General features: G+C 33.2%; 1 pseudogene; it reads left to right on the top strand.

Annotated features, from left to right (window-relative positions):
• Positions 1-719: 719 nt before the first annotated feature.
• Positions 720-1,701, top strand: LOC114092814 (histone-binding protein RBBP4 pseudogene; annotated as a pseudogene).
• Positions 1,702-17,643: the final 15,942 nt, after the last annotated feature.

Raw genomic sequence — 17,643 nt, 5'->3', positions numbered from 1 at the left:
TCATACATCAAGTCTGAGACTGAAATCTTATACCTTAAAAAAACATTGAAATCTCTTTTTACAATATTCTAAAATACTTAATCATATGCTATGTTATACATAATATTCTTAGTAATCAATGTTATGTTTTCACTGAAATTTGTAGGCAGAAAATATGAATTATTGTACTGGAATGATTTCTTCATCAAAATAAAACCATTTCAGCAATAGCATTTATTTTAAATCAACTTGTGTAAAATATATACCATCTCTCAATGTCCCTTATGTGAAATGTTAGTGATATACTGTTGATCACATTACTTAAAAAAAGATGTGATTATTTCAGTATAGAAATTGAGATCATTCTTTTATTTACTCAACAATTTAATTACTGAGCAACTGTAGTGAGCCAGACACCACACTTTACTCAGCATACAGCAATGTGTAAAACAGACATGGGAATTCTTACAGATCTTATAGCAAAGATTGTTCTCACCTTTCAAAATGTTCACACTCCTGCAGTCCTCCAAAAGAAAAATCTCAAACATCAAGTTAGGCACCTTAAATATGTACAAGTTCTACTTGTTTGATTATAATTTAATAAAGCAGTAGAAGGCATATATTCTCCAACAGAGAAATTTTACGCTAAGAGAATTTTAGTTAAGAAAGACACACCAGAGCTCTCTGTCTCTCCGAAACGCTCAACTCTGGGATACCAATCACTGGTGAGCCAGGCCATGATGGCAAACAAGCCAGCAGCCTTAGAGGACCCAATCCTTATGATCAATTAAGGATACAAAGTATGAAAGAATAACACCTCTTTTCTTTGTGAGTTGGTAATGATCCATGCTCTGGAGTGACTCAGTCTAACAATGGTTTCTGGATGTAACCAGACCAGAAGGGAAATATTCGAGTTGTCAAAGACTTGTTCTGGGGAAGCACACATCAGATGGACAAAATCACATGGAGATACAGCTCCATAATGATGATGCTGAGTTTGATGAATCATACCACAACAGTGAGAAAGGAGAATTTGGAGTTTTTTTGGCTTAGTTGGGAAAATTGAAATAGAAATCAAGATCAACTATGAAGAAGAATTTAAAAAGAATTCATCCGGTGGTGTTCTTGTTTTTAATTCTAAAACATCCTTCCAAACCAACCACTATGGAATGCAACCTTGACTTGTGCCTTCGCAGACATCAAAAGAATGACTATTAGCTTTCTTGGAACCCAAATCTCAGTGTAAACTTACTTAGTGCTTCATATGTCTATGGAATATCAGTGCCATCCCAAAGGAAGGAGAAGACCATCATACACAGGGAATGCAGCAGTTTCCTGACATCTGCTCCATGAATCTCTATTTAGGTCTGATGATGCTGATCAGAAACTTATGATTTGGGATAAGTTTGAATCATATAAAGATGAAATATTCCAGGTTCAGTAGTAACCTCACAATGAGATTATTTTGGATTCTAGTGACACTGATGGCAGATGAAATGTCTGGAATTTCAGTAAAATTGGAGAGAAACAAACCCTAGAAGATGAAGAGGATGACCCACCAGATATGTAGTTTATTCATGGTGGTCACACTGCCAAGAGACCTGATTTTCCTGTAATTCCAATGAACCTTGGGTGATTTGCTGTGTATCAGAAGACAATATCATGCAAGTGTAGCAGATGGCAGAGAACATCTATAATGATGAAAATCCTGAAAGAATGTGATTTTGAAGAACAAGGGTGCTGGATATGCCTGCACTTATTATTTTACACTCCCTTTTTTCCTCCCCTGTGAACTCTGAGATTGATTTAACACTGGTTTTGAAACACAGACTTTGCTCAGCTAGCCCACTATTATAGGCACTACCAACAATGCTATTAGCTATTTCAATATCAAAGATAGCTGAGAGTGGATGATAAATCATATAGTAAACTTTCCCAGTTTCTTTTCTACAATATGGATGTTGATTTTGCCAAAGTGCAGCAAGTTCTCTACAGAATGTCACAACAAACAACCTGTTGGTCTTTTTATCACAACACTTTCTTCACCCTTTTCAGAAAATAGCTTGAATAAAATTTTCCTAGAGACTTTTCTGATTAGCAACAGTATAGCAACATTTTTCTTCTTTTAAAATCTCTCAAAGATCTAAAAATCAGTCACTTGGTTTATTAAGCAATATTTTACATTACTTCTTTTTTAATATTTAGTTTTTAGTTGTAGGTGGACACAATATCCCTTATTTCATTTTTATGTGGTGCTTAGGATTGAACCCAGTGCCCCACATGTGCTAGGCAAGCACTCTACCACTGAGCCACAACCCCAGACCACATTACTTTCTTAACTGCATTTTTACACATCATAAACTTGGGTACAAAAATCTGAGAATGGAGTACTGCATTGTTTGGTTTGCTATATACTATCATCTTTTCTTTTTTAGAAGATACACAAAGTAACTTAGTAAATTCTGAGTAAAACCTGTACCAAAGAGAAAGAGAAATGTAAATATAGTAAGAGATTGTCCAGTATTGTCTATAGTTAATTCATTTACTAGTGATGCTGTGGCAAATTACCACAAACTTAGTGATTCAAAACAACATAAATGTATTACCATATAATTCTACAGATTAAAAGTTCAGCATAGATCTCACTGCACAAAGATCAAGCTTTCTTATCCATTATTATCCACTTATTCAAAAGTGATGGCATTGAAATAAAACAGTTGCAATAAAAAAAAAAAGTGATGGCATTGTGGAGGTTCTAGAGAAGAATCTATTTCCTTGTTTTTCCACCTTCTCAAGATGCTCTTCCTTCCTTGGCTCAAGGCCTCCCACCTTGACCCTCATACAAGCAATGCCAGGCAAAGTCCTTCTCATATTGTCAACTTTCTGGTTTTCTTATTCTCTCTTCCTAGTGACAATACTTTTTTCACACATTTCACTAATTTAATGACAGCTGATTTACAATCTTAATTCTACCTGCACTTTAATTTCCCTTAGTTACAACCTAACATATTTACAGGTTTTAGAAGTTAGGACATACAATTCAAAGAAGATCCATTATTCTGCATCAGATTGTAGTTCATCTCCAAATTTCACTCTTAACTTCCTAAAAACCAAGACAAAAATTAATGTTAAAACAGAGCAAGATAAACCCTATCATGCAGAACTGTGCCAGTTCTGAGGAGAGGCAAAGTTTTTCCTCACAGTATTTGTTGAAAAGATTTTTTTGTTAGAAAGGACTTAAAATCCACATACCACAGTGAGGCAGCCATGTCAATGTGTGAAGCAGTTTAATTCACGATAGCTACATTATGGAATTAACCTAGGTGTCCTTCAATACATAAATGGATAAAGAAAATGTGGTTATATATATTCAATGGATTATTGCTAAGTTTCAAGAAGAATTAAATTATGGCATTTGCCCTTAAATGGACAGAGTTAGAGAGTACCATTCTAGGTGAAATAACACAATCCCCAAACCCAAAAGCCAAATATGTTCTCTAATATGTAAATGCTACTTCACAAAAGGGGGGCTGGGACACTAGAAAAGAATAGAGTTACCTTAGATTAGGTATAGGGGAGTAAAGGGAAGGAAGGAGAAGGAAGTGAATATAGGGATAGAAAGGATAGTAGAATGAAACAAATATTATTACTTTATGGATATATAATTGCATGACCAATGAGATTCTACAGTATGTACCACCAGAAAAATAAGAAATCATACCCGATTTACATATGATATATCCAAGTGCATAAATGCCTTCTACTGTCATGTATAACTAATTAAAACAAATTAAAAAAAAAACTTTTAAAAAAGAGAATGGTCTTTAATATAAGACAGTGAATATCATAGTGAATGTCAATTTTTTTTCCCTCTAAGTGGGAAATTATATTTTATACACTTCTCTCTGGCAAGGGATCATGTAAAAGTATTATTAAACACTATTGGGAATTTTTTTATCATTTTAAAAATATTCTTTATGTCATGTCCTTACTTGATTCAGAAAATATATTTTAATTAATTAGAACTTCATAGACAGCATCTTGAAGCAATCAGTGGAAAAGTACACTAATAAAAGACTTTCAAGTACAGAAAATTTAAGTAGATCAATAATTCATTATCTTCCTTTTTAAATATTTTTAACAAGTGGCCAGCTCACTTAGTTATAAGAATAGTTTGTTTCAGCTTGATCAGAGAACACAATTCACAAAATATGAACAGATGCAAATTTTCTTTCCCAAACACTGTAATTTTTGTGCAATTAAAGACCGAAAAATACTATTAAACAAATTTGCATAAAATCCTAATGTTTATTTTCTTTATTAGTACCTCTTTTTTATTAGTGGTGGGCTACAAAGAAAAAATAAAATAAACAAAGTATATACAAACAGTTAAATTAATATAAAAATTGACCTCCATCTATAAGTAGCATACACAGAATTTTAGGATGAAATAAAAATAGTGCTTAAGGAGAAATTTATAATATTGAATGCCTGTATTAGAAACAAAGAAAGATCTAGATCAATCATTCAAGCTTCTACTTTAGAAAAATAGGGAGGAAAAGAAAATTAAATCCAAAGTAAGAAAAGAAATAATAAAAATTGAAATCAGAAATCAATGACATTGAAAACCAAAAATCAATAGAGAAAAGCAACAAAATCAAAAGCTGCTTTTTTAAATTTTAAAAATCTTTTTACTTAAATATTATTTTGCCCATATTATGCCTCTTTTAAGCAGTATTATTGAGATATAAGTTACATATAACATGCAGTTCACCCAGTTAAGAATACAACTCAGTGTGTTTCAGTACAATCACAGATTTGCACAACCACCATCACAGTTAATTTTAGGACATTTAATCACCCCTAAAAACTTCACATCCATATTTTCCCTCATTTTATCCTCAGGCAACCACTAATCTACTTTCTCTCTATATAAAGTTGCCTCTTCAACCATTTCATATAAATTAAATTATATATCACCTTCTGAGTCTGGCTTCTTTTACTTAGCATAGTGTTCTTGGAAAAATCCAAGAACACTATGCTAAGTAAACTTGCTAAGATTCTTCATGTAACATGTGTCAGAGTTTCATTCCATTTGTTGCAAAATAACTCATTAAATACATATACCACATTTTATTTACCCATTCAAATGGACTTTAGAGGTTTTCCAATTTTTGACTCTAATGAAAGCTGCTGCTGCGAACACTCATGTACAAGGGTTTTGTTTTGTTTTGTTTAGATATATGTTGTCACTTCTTTTCTGTTATTCTAATTAGTTGTACATGACAGTAGAATGAATTTTGACAAATCATGCGTAAATGGAGTGTAACTTTTTATTCTTCTCATTGTAAATGAGGTAGAATTATGCCTCATGTAATCATATATGTTGAGAGGGTAATAATGTCCAATTCATCCTACTGTCCTTCTATCACCATGCCCCCTTCCTTCCCTTCATTCCCTTTTGTCTAATCCAATGGACTTTTATTCTTTCCTTCCCCACCCTCCTTTATTGTGGGTTGGCATCCACATCTCAAAGAAAACATTTGGCCTTTGCTTTTTGGGGACTGGCTTATTTCAATTAGCATGATAATCTCTAGTTCCATCCATTTACTAAAAATGCCATACTTTCATTTTTCCTTAAGGCTGAGTAACTATATATATATATATATATATATATATATATATACACACACACACATATATATATATAGATAGATATACACACACATAGATATAGATAGATAGATAGATAAAGAAAATGTTATATATGTATATAATTTTCTTTATCTATTCATCTGTTGAAGGACACCTAGGTTGGTTCCATAGCTTGTCTATTGTAAATTGAGCCGCTATAAACATTGATGTTGCTCTGTCACTGTAGTATGCTGATTTTTAGTTTTTTGGCTATAAACTGAAGAGTGGGAAGACTAGGTCAAATGGTGGTTTCATTTCAAGTTTTCTGAGGAATTTCTATACAACTTTCTGTGGTGGCATCCATTTGAAGTCCCAAAAGCACTGTATGAGTATACCTTTTCCCCACATCCTCAGCAACATTTATTGCTGTTGGGTAATTGCCATTCTGACTGGAATAAAATCAAAACTACACTGAAATGAAATCTCAGTGTAGTTTTGATTTTATTTCTCTAATTCCTAGATAGAAATGTTGAACATTTTTTCATGTATTTTTTGACCAGTTGTGTGTGTGTGTGTATTTTTTTTCCTCTGAAGTGTTCCTTAGCTCATTTATTAATTGGTTATTTTTGTTTTTTCTTTTTGAGTTTTTTATATATCCATCTGAGGTGTGTGACAAAGATTTACTCCCATTCTGTAGGCTATGAATTCACATTTTTTATTACTTCCTTTTTTTGAGAAAAAGGTTTTTAGTTAGATTCCATACTGTTTACTGATTCTTGACTTTAATTCTTGTGCTTTAGGAGTCTTGTTAAGGAAGTTATTTCTTTAGATGACATGGTGGAGATTTGTGCCTACTTTTTTTTCTATTAGGCACGGGGTCTCTGTTCTAGATCCTAAGTCCTTGATCTAGTTTTAGTTGATTTTGTGCAGGGTGAGAAGCAGGGGCTTAATTTCATTTTTCTACATATAGATGTCCAGTTTTTCCAGCACCATTTGTTGAAGAGGCTGTTTTTTTTTTTTTCTGATGTATGTGAGAAAACTGTATTTATATGGGTTTGTCTCTGTGTCTTTTATTCTCTACCATTGGACTATATATCTGGACTATATATTTGGTGCCAATACCAGGCTGTTTTTGTTACTATAGCTCTGTGGTATAATTAAAGGCTGCTATTGTGATGCTTCCTGATTCACTCTTCTTGCTAAGGATTGTATTGACTATTCTGGGTCTCTTATTTTTCCAAACATATTTTATGATTAATTTTTCTAGTTCTATGAAGAATATCCTTGATATTTTAATAGAAATTGCATTAAATCTGTATAATGCTTTTGGTAGTATGGCCATTTTGACAATGTTAATACTACCTATCCAATAGAATGAGAGATCTTTCCATCTTCTAAAGTCTTCTTCAATTTCTTTAGTGTTCTTTAGTTTTCACTGTAGAGGCCTTTCATCTGTTTTGTTAGTTGATTCCCAAATATTTTATTTTGGGGGGCTATTGTGAATGGTGTAGTTTTCCTAATTTCACTTTCAGTGAATTCATCCCTTATGTGTAGGAACACATTTGATTTATGGGTGTTAATTTTATATTCTGCTAGTTTGCTGAATTCATTTATTAGTTCTCAAAGTTTGCTGATGGATTTTTTTAGGTCTTCTAATATAAAATTATGTCACTGGCAAGTAGTGATAGTTTGATTTTTTCTTTTTCTATCCATATCCCTTAATTTCTTTCATTAGTCTAGTTGCTCTTGCTAGAGTTTCAAGGATGATATTGAATAAAACTGGTAAAAGAGTGTATCCTTGTCTTGTTCTAGTTCTTAGAGGGAATACTTTAAATTTTTTCCTGCCTTTAGAATGACATTGGCCTTGGCTTTGGCATATATAGCTTTTACAATGTTGAAGTATGTTTCTATTATCCCTAGTTTTCCTAGTATTTTGAACATGAAGGATTCTGCATTTTGACAAATTTTTTTTTCTGCATCTATTGAGATATTCATATGATATTTTTCTTTAATAAGTCTATTTTTTTAATATTTATTTTTTAGTTTTCGGCAGACCCAACATCTTTGTTTGTATGTGGTGCTGAGCATCGAACCTGGGTCACATGCATGCCAGGCGAGCGCGCTACCACTTGAGCCACATCCCAGCACTTTAATAAGTCTATTGATGTGATAAATTACCTTTATTGATTTCCATATGTTGATCCAAACCTGCATCCCTGGGATAAACCTCACTTGATAGTAGTTCATTATCTTTTAAATATGTTTTTGTATGCAATTTGCCAGAATTGTATTGAGAATTTTTGCATCCATGTTCATCAGGGATATTGGTCTGAAGTTTTCTTTCCTTGATGTGTCTTTGTCTAGTTTTGTTATCAGGGTGATATTAGCCTCACAGAATGAGTTCAGAAGAGTTCCCTCCTTTTCTGTTTCATGGAATATTTTGAGGAGTATTGTTGCTAATTCTTTTTTCAAAGTTTTGTATAACTCAGCTGAAAATCCATCTGGTCCAATGTTTTTCTTTGTTGGTAGGCTTTTGGTAATGTTCTGTTTTATTGCTTGAAATTTGGTCTGTTTAAATTATGTATGTCCTCCTGATTCAGTTTGGGTAGGTCCTATGTCTGTATAAATTTGTTGATGTCTTCACAATATTCTACATCATTGGAATATAAATATTCAAAATAATTTCTGATTATCTTCTGTATTTCATAGCCTCCATCATGATATTTCCTTTTTGTAATGAATTTTATAATTTCACTTTTCTCTCCCTTTCTCATTGATTTCAGCTCTGATTTTAATATTTTCTGTCTTCTACCATTTTTCGTGTTGATTTGTTCTTTTTCTAGGGTTTTGACATGTAATGATAGGTCATTTATTTGTTGACTTTTTCTTTTTTTAGTATCCCAGAGATTTTGATATGTTGTATCACTATTCTCATTTACTTCTAAGTATTTTTTTTATTTCATTCTTGATTCTTCTGCTATTCATTTGTCACTTAATAGCATATTATTTAGTCTCCAGGTATTAGAGTAGCTTCTATTTTTTTTTATTTTGTTGCTGATTTCCAGTTTTATCCCCTTATGATTTGATGGAATGCATGATATTCTCTCTATTTTTTTTTTTTTTTTTTTTTTTGTATTTGCCAAGAGTTGCTTTCTGGCCTAAGGTATAGACTATTTTAGAGAAGGATCTATGTGCTGCTGAGAAGAAAGTATATTTACTTGTTGATGAATGAAATATCTATATATGTCAATTAAGTCTAAATAATTAATTGAATTAATTTAGTTCTGTATTTTCTTTGTTTAGTTTTTGTTTGGAGGGTCTATCTAGTGGTGAGAGTGCTAAAATGACCCAGTATTAGTGTGTTGTGGTCTATTTGATTCTTGAAGTTGAGGAGCGGGTGTTTGATATACATAGATGATCCATTGTTTGGGGCATAAGTATTTATTATTGTTATGTATTGTTGATGTATAATTTCTTTAAATAGTATGAAATGTCCTTCTTTATCCCTTCTGATTAATTTTGGCTTAAAATACACTTTATCTGATATGAGGATAGAAACCCCTGCTTGTTTACATGATCCATGTGAGTGTTATAGTTTTTTTTTTTTTTTTCCTTTCACCTCAAGTCTGTGGATGTCTTTGCCTATGAGGTGAGTCTCTTGGAGACAGCATATTGTTAAGTTTTATTGTTTAATCCAATCTGCCAGTCTATGTCTTTTGATTGAAGAGTTTCAGCCATTAACATTCAGAGTTAATATTGAGATGTGATTTCTATTCCTGGTTATTTTGGTTTATTTCTGGTTTCTAATTTGAATTAGTTTCTCATTTAACTGACTATTGCATTAATGTAGATCCTCCCTTTGCTGATTTCAATTTCTTTATTTTTTATTTTTTTATTTCATCTTCATAGAATTTTTTGTTGATAATTTTCTGTAGTGAAGGCTTTCTAGATGTAAATTTTTAACTTTTGTTTATTATGAAAGGTTTTTATTTCATCTACAAATCTGAAGCTTAATTTTTTTTATTGGTTGTTCAAAACATTACAAAGCTCATGACATATCATCTTTCATACATTTGATTCAAGTGGGTTATGAACTCCCATTTTTACCCCAAATACAAGTTGCAGAATCACATCGGTTACATATCCACATTTTTACATAATGCCATATTAGTGACTGTTGTATTCTGCTACCTTTCCTATCCCCTACTATCCCCCCTCCCCTCCCCTCCTCTCCCATCTTCCCTCTCTACCCCATCTGCTGTTATTCAATTCTCTCCCTTGTTTTTTATTTTTCCCCTTTCCCCTCACAAATTCTTAAATGTAATTTTGTGTAACAATGAGGGTCTCCTTCCATTTCCATACAATTTCGCTTCTCTCTCCATTTCCCTCACACCACTCGTCTCTGTTTAATGTTAATCTTTTCCTCATGCTCTTCCTCCCTGCTCTGTTCTTAGTTGCTCTCCTTATATCAAAGAAGACATTTGGCATTTGTTTTTTAAGGATTGGCTAGCTTCACTTAGCATAATCTGCTCTAATGCCATCCATTTCCCTGCAAATTCCATGATTTTGTCTTCTTTTAGTGCTGCGTAATACTCCATTGTGTATAAATGCCACATTTTTTTATCCATTCATCTATTGAAGGGCATCTAGGTTGATTCCACAGTCTAGCTATTGTGAATTGTGCTGCTATGATCATTGATGTGACAGTATCCCTATAGTATGCTCTTTTAAGGTCCTCAGGGAATAGTTCGAGAAGGGCGATAGCTGGGTCAAATGGTGGTTCCATTCCCACCTTTCCCAGGAATCTCCATACTGCTTTCCATATTGGCCGCAACAAATTGCAGTCCCACCAGCAATGTACAAGTGTACCCGTTTCCCCACATCCTCGCCAGCACTTCTTGTTGCTTGACTTCATAATGGCTGCCAATCTTACTGGAGTGAGATGGTATCTTAGGGTGGATTTGATTTGCATTTCTGACTGCTAGAGATGGTGAGCATTTTTTCATGTAATTATTGATTGATTGTATGTCCTCCTCTGAGAAATGTCTGTTCAGGTCCTTGGCCCATTTGTTGATTGGGTTATTTGTTATCTTATTGTTTAATTTTTTGAGTTCTTTGTATATTCTGGATATTAGGGCTCTATCTGAAGTGTGAGGAGTAAAGATTTGTTCCCAGGATGTAGGTTCCCTATTTACCTCTCTTATTGTTTCTCTTGCTGAGAAAAAAACTTTTTAGTTTAAGTAAGTCCCATTTGTTTATTCTTGTTATTAACTCCTGGGCTATGGGCATCCTATTAAGGAATTTGGAGCCCGACCCCACAGTATGTAGATCGGAGCCAACGTTTTCTTGTATCAGGCGCAGAGTCTCTGATTTGATATCAAGCTCTATGATCCATTTTGAGTTGACTTTTGTGCATGGCGAGAGAAAGGGGTTCAGCTTCATTTTGTTGCATATGGATTCCAGTTTTCCCAGCACCATTTGTTGAAGATGCTATCCTTCCTCCATTGCATGCTTTTAGCCCCTTTATCAAATATAAGAAAATTGTAATTTTGTAGATTGGTTTCTGTGTCCTCTATTCTGTATCATTGGTCCACCTGCCTGTTTTGGTACCAGTACCATGCTGTTTTTGTTACTATTGCTCTGTAGTACAGTTTGAAATCTTGTATTGCTATACCTCCAGATTCACAATTCCTGCTTAGAATTGCTTTTGCTATTCTGGGTCTTTTGTTTTTCCATATGAATTTCATGATTGCTTTATCTATTTCTACAAGAAATGCTGTTTGGATTTTGATTGGCATTGCATTAAACTTGTAGAGAACTTTGGGTAATATCGCCATTTTGATGATGTTGGTTCTGCCTATCCATGAACAGGGTACATTTTTTCATCTTCTAAGACCTTCTTCTATCTCTCTCTTTAGGGTTCTGTAGTTTTCATTGTATAAATCTTTCACTTCTTTTGTTAGGTTGATTCCCAAGTATTTTTTTTTTTTTTGAGGATATTGTGAATGGGGCGGTTTTCCTCATTTCCATTTCAGAAGTTTTGTTGCTGATATATAGGAATGCCTTTGATTTATGCGTGTTGATTTTATATCCTGCCACTTTTCTGAATTCATTTACTAGTTCTAGTAGTTTCTTTGTAGACCCTTTTGGATCTTCTAAGTATAGAATCATGTCGACCACAAATAGTGATATTTTAAGTTCTTTTCCTATTTTTATGCCTTTAATTTCTTTTGTCTGTCTAATTGCTCTGGCTAGTATTTCAAAAACTAAATTGAATAGAAGTGGTGAGAGAGGGCATCCCTGTCTTGTTCCAGATTTTAGAGGGAATGCCTTCAGTTTTTCTCCATTCAGAATGATGCTAGCCTGATGCTTAGCATATATAGCTTTTACAATGTTGAGGTAAGTTCCTGTTATCCCTAGTTTTTCTAGTGTTTTGAACATAAAGGGATGCTGTACTTTGTCAAATGCTTTTTCTGCATCTATCAAGATGATCATATGGTTCTTATCTTTAAGTCTATTGATGTGGTGAATAACATTTATTGATTTCCGTATATTGAACCAGCCTTGCATCCCAGGGATGAATCCTACTTGATCATGATGCACAATTTTTTTGATATGCTTTTGTATTTGATTCGCCAGGATTTTATTGAGAATTTTTGCATCTATGTTCATTAGAGATATTGGTCTGTAGTTTTATTTCTTTGAAGTGTCTTTGTCTGGTTTCGGGATCAGCGTGATGTTGGCCTCATAGAATGAATTTGGAAGAGCTCCTTCTTTTTCTATTTCTTGAAATAGCTTGAAAAGTATTGGTATTAATTCTTCTTTGAAGGTTTTGTAAAACTCCACTGTATACCCATCCCGTCCAGGGCTTTTCTTGGTTGGTAGTCTTTTGATGGCTTCTTCTATTTCTTCCTTTGTTATTGGTCTATTTAAATTGTGTGTGTCTTCCTGACTCAATCTGGGCAGATCATATGACTTAAGAAATTTATCGATATCTTCACTATCTTCTATTTTATTAGAATATAGCGTTTCAAAATACTTTCTAATCATATTCTGTATTTCTGTAGTGTCTGTTGTGATATTGCCTTTTTCATCCCGTATGTTAGTAATTTGAGTTTTCTCTCTTCTTCTCTTCGTTAGCATGGCTAAGGGTCTGTCGATCTTATTTATTTTTTCAAAGAATCAACTTTTAGTTTTATCAATTTTTCAATGTTTTTTTTTTTGTTTCAATTTCATTGATTTCCGCTCTGATTTTAATTATTTCTTGTCTTCTGCTACATTTGCTGTTGTTTTGCTCTTCCTTTTCTAGGGTTTTGAGGTGTAGTGTGAGTTCATTTATTTGTTGGTTTTTTCTTTTTTTGAGGAATGAACTCCAGGAAATGAATTTTCCTCTTAAAACTGCTTTCATTGAGCCGGGCCAGCGGGGACTGTTTGCAGAGCCGGTCGGGCGGCGGCCGTTCGACGGCGGCCAGCAGGACTGGACCTCTGCGCCACGTGGCCGAGATTCACTCGTCTGGGGCAAACTGTCACCTCCAATAAACTTACTAATTCCCGGCAGGTCTCCTTTCAGCGGGATTTTGCTAGAAGTTTCTCAGCAGGTAGAATCTAGGCATATTAATGAGTCTCTCTGATTCCATTAATGTGGAGGTACTGAAAGTGCTGCCTCCCCGCCGGCCGCCATGTTGGGTCTCCTCTGAAGCTTAATTTTGCTGGATATAAAATTCTTGGTTGGCATCCATTTTCTTTCAGAGCTTGCTGTATATTATTCAAGGACCTCCTAAACTTGAGAGTCTGAGTTGAGAAATCAAACTAATCTAAATTAGTTTCCCGCTATATATAATTGCATCCTTTGAAATTCTACCCTTATTCTCTATATTAGGTATTTTCATTATAATGTGTCTTGGTGTGGTTCTATTGTGATTTTGTACATTCAGGGTCATGTTAGTCTTCTGTATTTGGTTTTCCATTTCATTCTTCATGTTTGGAAAATTTTTCTGATATTATTTCATTTAAAAGAATGTGCATTAATTTGGTTTGTGTATAAACACCTTCATCTATACTAATAAATTTTAAATTTGATCTTTTCATGTTATCTCATAATTTTTGGAAGTTCTATATTTAGTTTCTTAATGTCTTCTTTACATGGTCATCTTTATTTTTTAAGATTATATATTTTGTCTTCATTACCTGAGGCTCTTTCCCCCAAGTAGTCTGGTCTTTCAGTGATGTGTTCCATTGAATTTTTAATTTTGTTTATTGATTCCTGTACTTCAAGGTTTTCTGCTTAATTTCTTTTCAGAAACTCTATTTGTTGAACTGATCTTTCACCTCCCAAATTTTATCTCTGATTTCATTCTTTACATTGTGCTTTACATCGTGGAACAGTTTAACTATATACATTCTAAAGTCCTGGGACATTTCTTCTACTGTGTTGTCAATGTATTATTGGAGCTTCTTGGTTTGTTTGGGGTGCTTTATTCCCTTGTTTTTTTCATGTTGTTTGTGTGTCTGCCTATCTAGCAGTGTGGATATGAAGCATTGCAGTTTCAATCCTGTAGACTTATAGTGTCCCTGAATGCTTTCTTTTCTTTGCCTTTAAGGGGGAGATAAATAATAATAGCACCCAATGTGATCAATATACAGCCTTAAGCCAAATATCTCCTTTTAAGATGTCTAGAGTTTTGTTACAATAAACAGAAACAATGTGTTTAATTATTGTCTACAATATAAATAGTAAGCTTGAAAAAGCAAGTAGAATTTCAAATGGTGTACAAAGAGAACAGAAGTGATATAGAATGTGATGTTTACAAGGAAGGATGATAGGGGCTGGGGATGTTGCTCAAGTGGTAGCTCGCTTGCCTGGCATGCATGCAGCCCAGGTTCGATCCTCAGCACCACATACAAACAAAGATGTTGTGTCTGCCAAGAACTAAAAAATAAATATTAAAAATTCTCTCTCTCTACCTTAAAAAACAAGTAAGGATGATATAAGATAGAAGTAAAAAACTTATAGGAGGAGTGAAAGAGGAATTAATAGAGGTTGACTGTTAGCAGGAGAAAAGAGAGAGAAACCAGGGAAATAGAAAAGTGAGAGAAAAAAGTATATAAAGGGAAAAAATTAAAGAAAAAAATAATAAAATAGAAATTAAAAAAGTATAAATGAAAAAATACAAGAAAACTATAATATACTATTTAGAAATCCCAGTCCTCAATAAATTGATGCATAAAAAATAATTAGTTTTAAAAATGGTAGAAATGTGAGAGAGGAACAAAAAAAAAAAAAAGGATCTCAATGAAAAATTGAACAATTGTTTCCATAGGAGTTCAAAAGTCAGATTCCATTCTCAGCAGTTAACTGGGGTTGTCTAGGGTTAGAGGGTCAGTCCTGAGACAGAAATCTTGGAGGCAGAGTGTAGGCTTAGGTATGCTCCAGTCTCTTTACCGGGTATCAATGTGTCTGAGAGATTTTAAGTCAATGCATCTTCATTGCCAGTCCATGATGGAAGACTATACCAAGTAATCTCCTTTGGATTCCACTTATGTAGTATAGGAGCCTTAACCCACTACTTCATCTGTGGACTCCACAATTCCTGGTCTCTGATTCAGTCTCCAAACTTGATCTATCTCACTCCCACCCTTTCAAGTTCCTAGTCAGGCACTTATCTCTCAGCTGGTCCTTATTGAAAAGCTGCCTTCTGCTTTTCTGGGTTTATGCCACAGATCCACAAGGGAAGCAACCCCTTTTTTCTGCCATCTTGTTGCTCCTCCTCCAAAAACTGTTTTTTTGTAAATATCAATAATGTTGATAAGACTTTAATCAGGTTGCCTAAGAAAAAAGAAAGATAATGCAAACTGCTAAAATCAGAAAGAAAAGAAAGGACTTCATTGTAGTTTCATTAATAGTAGCAGAATAATACAATCCAGCAATATTATGAATAATTCTGTATCTTATAACCTAGATGAAATGGACCAATTCCTTGAAACTTATAATCTATAAACACACACTCACACACACACACACACACACACACACACAATAGATAATTGGAAAAAACAAGCAACAAATTGGGGTAATATATTTGCAAAATACATATTTTAAAAAACTTTATTCAAAAATACACACAGGAAAAAAAAGAACTTCTTAAACCTCAACAATAAGGAAAAAAAAAAGAAACTTGGTTAAAAATGGGCAAAATAGTTAAATAAAGATCTCACCAGAAAAGTGAAGAGACACAGATGGTAAATAAGATTTTGAATAGATGATCAACATTACATGTTTTAGTGTATAGCAGTTAAAAAGTTTGATAATAACTTAGTGGTAGAGTGTTTGCTATGGTTCAGTCTCTAGCACTGCAAGAACATTTAAAAAATAAATTTTTACAAAATATATAGGGCAAAATTAAACCACTAAACACCACTATCTGCTGGCAAGGATGTACAACAGGACCTCATTCCCATCTGGTGGGAATGCAGCATGATACAGTTATTTTGAAACAAAGTGTGGCAATTTCTTACAGAAGTAAACAAACTCTTGCCATATGATGCAACAGTCATGCTCCTTCATATATCCCCTGTATGATAATCTAATTGTGGATATATATCATAATATTACATATTTGCCCAAATTTATAGAATATACAATACCCAGAGTGAGAACCTGTTGTACATTATGCATATTTGATGATAATGACTCATCAGTATACCAAATAAACCTCACTTGTGTGGGATCTTACAGTGAGCGAAGCTGTATATACATGGGAACACAGGGTATAAAGAAAGTCTCCGTACTTTCCATCTTTTAAGCTAACAATGCTAATAGTTCTCAGTTTATGCCTAATTGTAAAAATATTTAAAATATTTAAGTACAAAAATTTTAAAGTTTTTGGTGGAAACAATGTATCCACATTAATGTAATTGAATTTTTGAATTTTCATATTATCATTGCTTAGTAAGATTTTTAGATATGTTTTTTAATCCTCTAAAATAATAATTTAACAATTAAAAATATAAATTGTTTCTGACTTGCATGCTACAAAATTCCTCATTATTTATTAATTTTGATGCACAATTTTTAAAGTTCTTTTTTTAAAAAAACTAAAGTTTTAATAAGTATAGTTAGGGGTTAATGGTATTTATAAATCTTAGCCCTTTCCTCTCCCCAGTGAAAAGCAGAATAGGCCAAAAAAGCAAATATTGTTTAATAGAGTCTGAGAGATATCCAGGAACATTTTGCACTAAAATCTAACTAAATCTAACTCAAGATATTGTGATGTAAATTTTCATGAGGTGAAATAAATTTATTTTTAAAGTTTAATAATAATTCCAATGTTTGGAAAAAAATGCATGCTTAATAATACACATTACTTTACTTTCACAAGCACTGGCTAACTAACCAGGTACATTAACAAAATGCTTTGTTTATTTAAAACTCAAAATGTTTTAGATTGTTTCCTTTATGCATTTGAGCACATATGTATAGATGTGCACACTCATATGTGCATATATGTGTATATGCATATGTGCACATTTGCCCAAACACTTTTTGAGTGTGTGCTTAGGTATGCTTAGAGATCTATTAAAAAAATAGTAATTTTACCAAAAATAATAATTTAGAAACAAAACTTTATCTATGCAAATAAGACATGTTTAAAATTAATAAGGGTAAAAGATAAATAGATGCATATTTAAATAAAACTTACATGCATATATTTAAACATTAATTACCTACAAAATACTGATTTGTTTTCATTTAAATTACATTAAAAATTCAGTCTTAACTCCCAAAGCTATTGCAATTCACAGCACACACTTTGTTTCACATATCACAACATTTTATCCCTCATACATTTTTATTTCTTTATTAGGCATATAATAGGGTGAAAGAGTACATAAGCTGTTAAATTCTGTGGACAAGCAACGATGCACATGCACTTCAACTCAATGATGCTTTAGAATTTTGGGTGTTGTTCAAGCCCTGTGATATTTGGCACATCACACACCACATTTTATTAAGAAAACTGTGCTTATGAA

Source organism: Marmota flaviventris, chromosome 7 (assembly GCF_047511675.1).
Source record: "Marmota flaviventris isolate mMarFla1 chromosome 7, mMarFla1.hap1, whole genome shotgun sequence".
NCBI lineage: Eukaryota > Metazoa > Chordata > Mammalia > Rodentia > Sciuridae > Marmota > Marmota flaviventris.
Note: the sequence above shows the minus strand (reverse complement) of the source record. Positions and strands in the feature narration are given on the sequence as shown.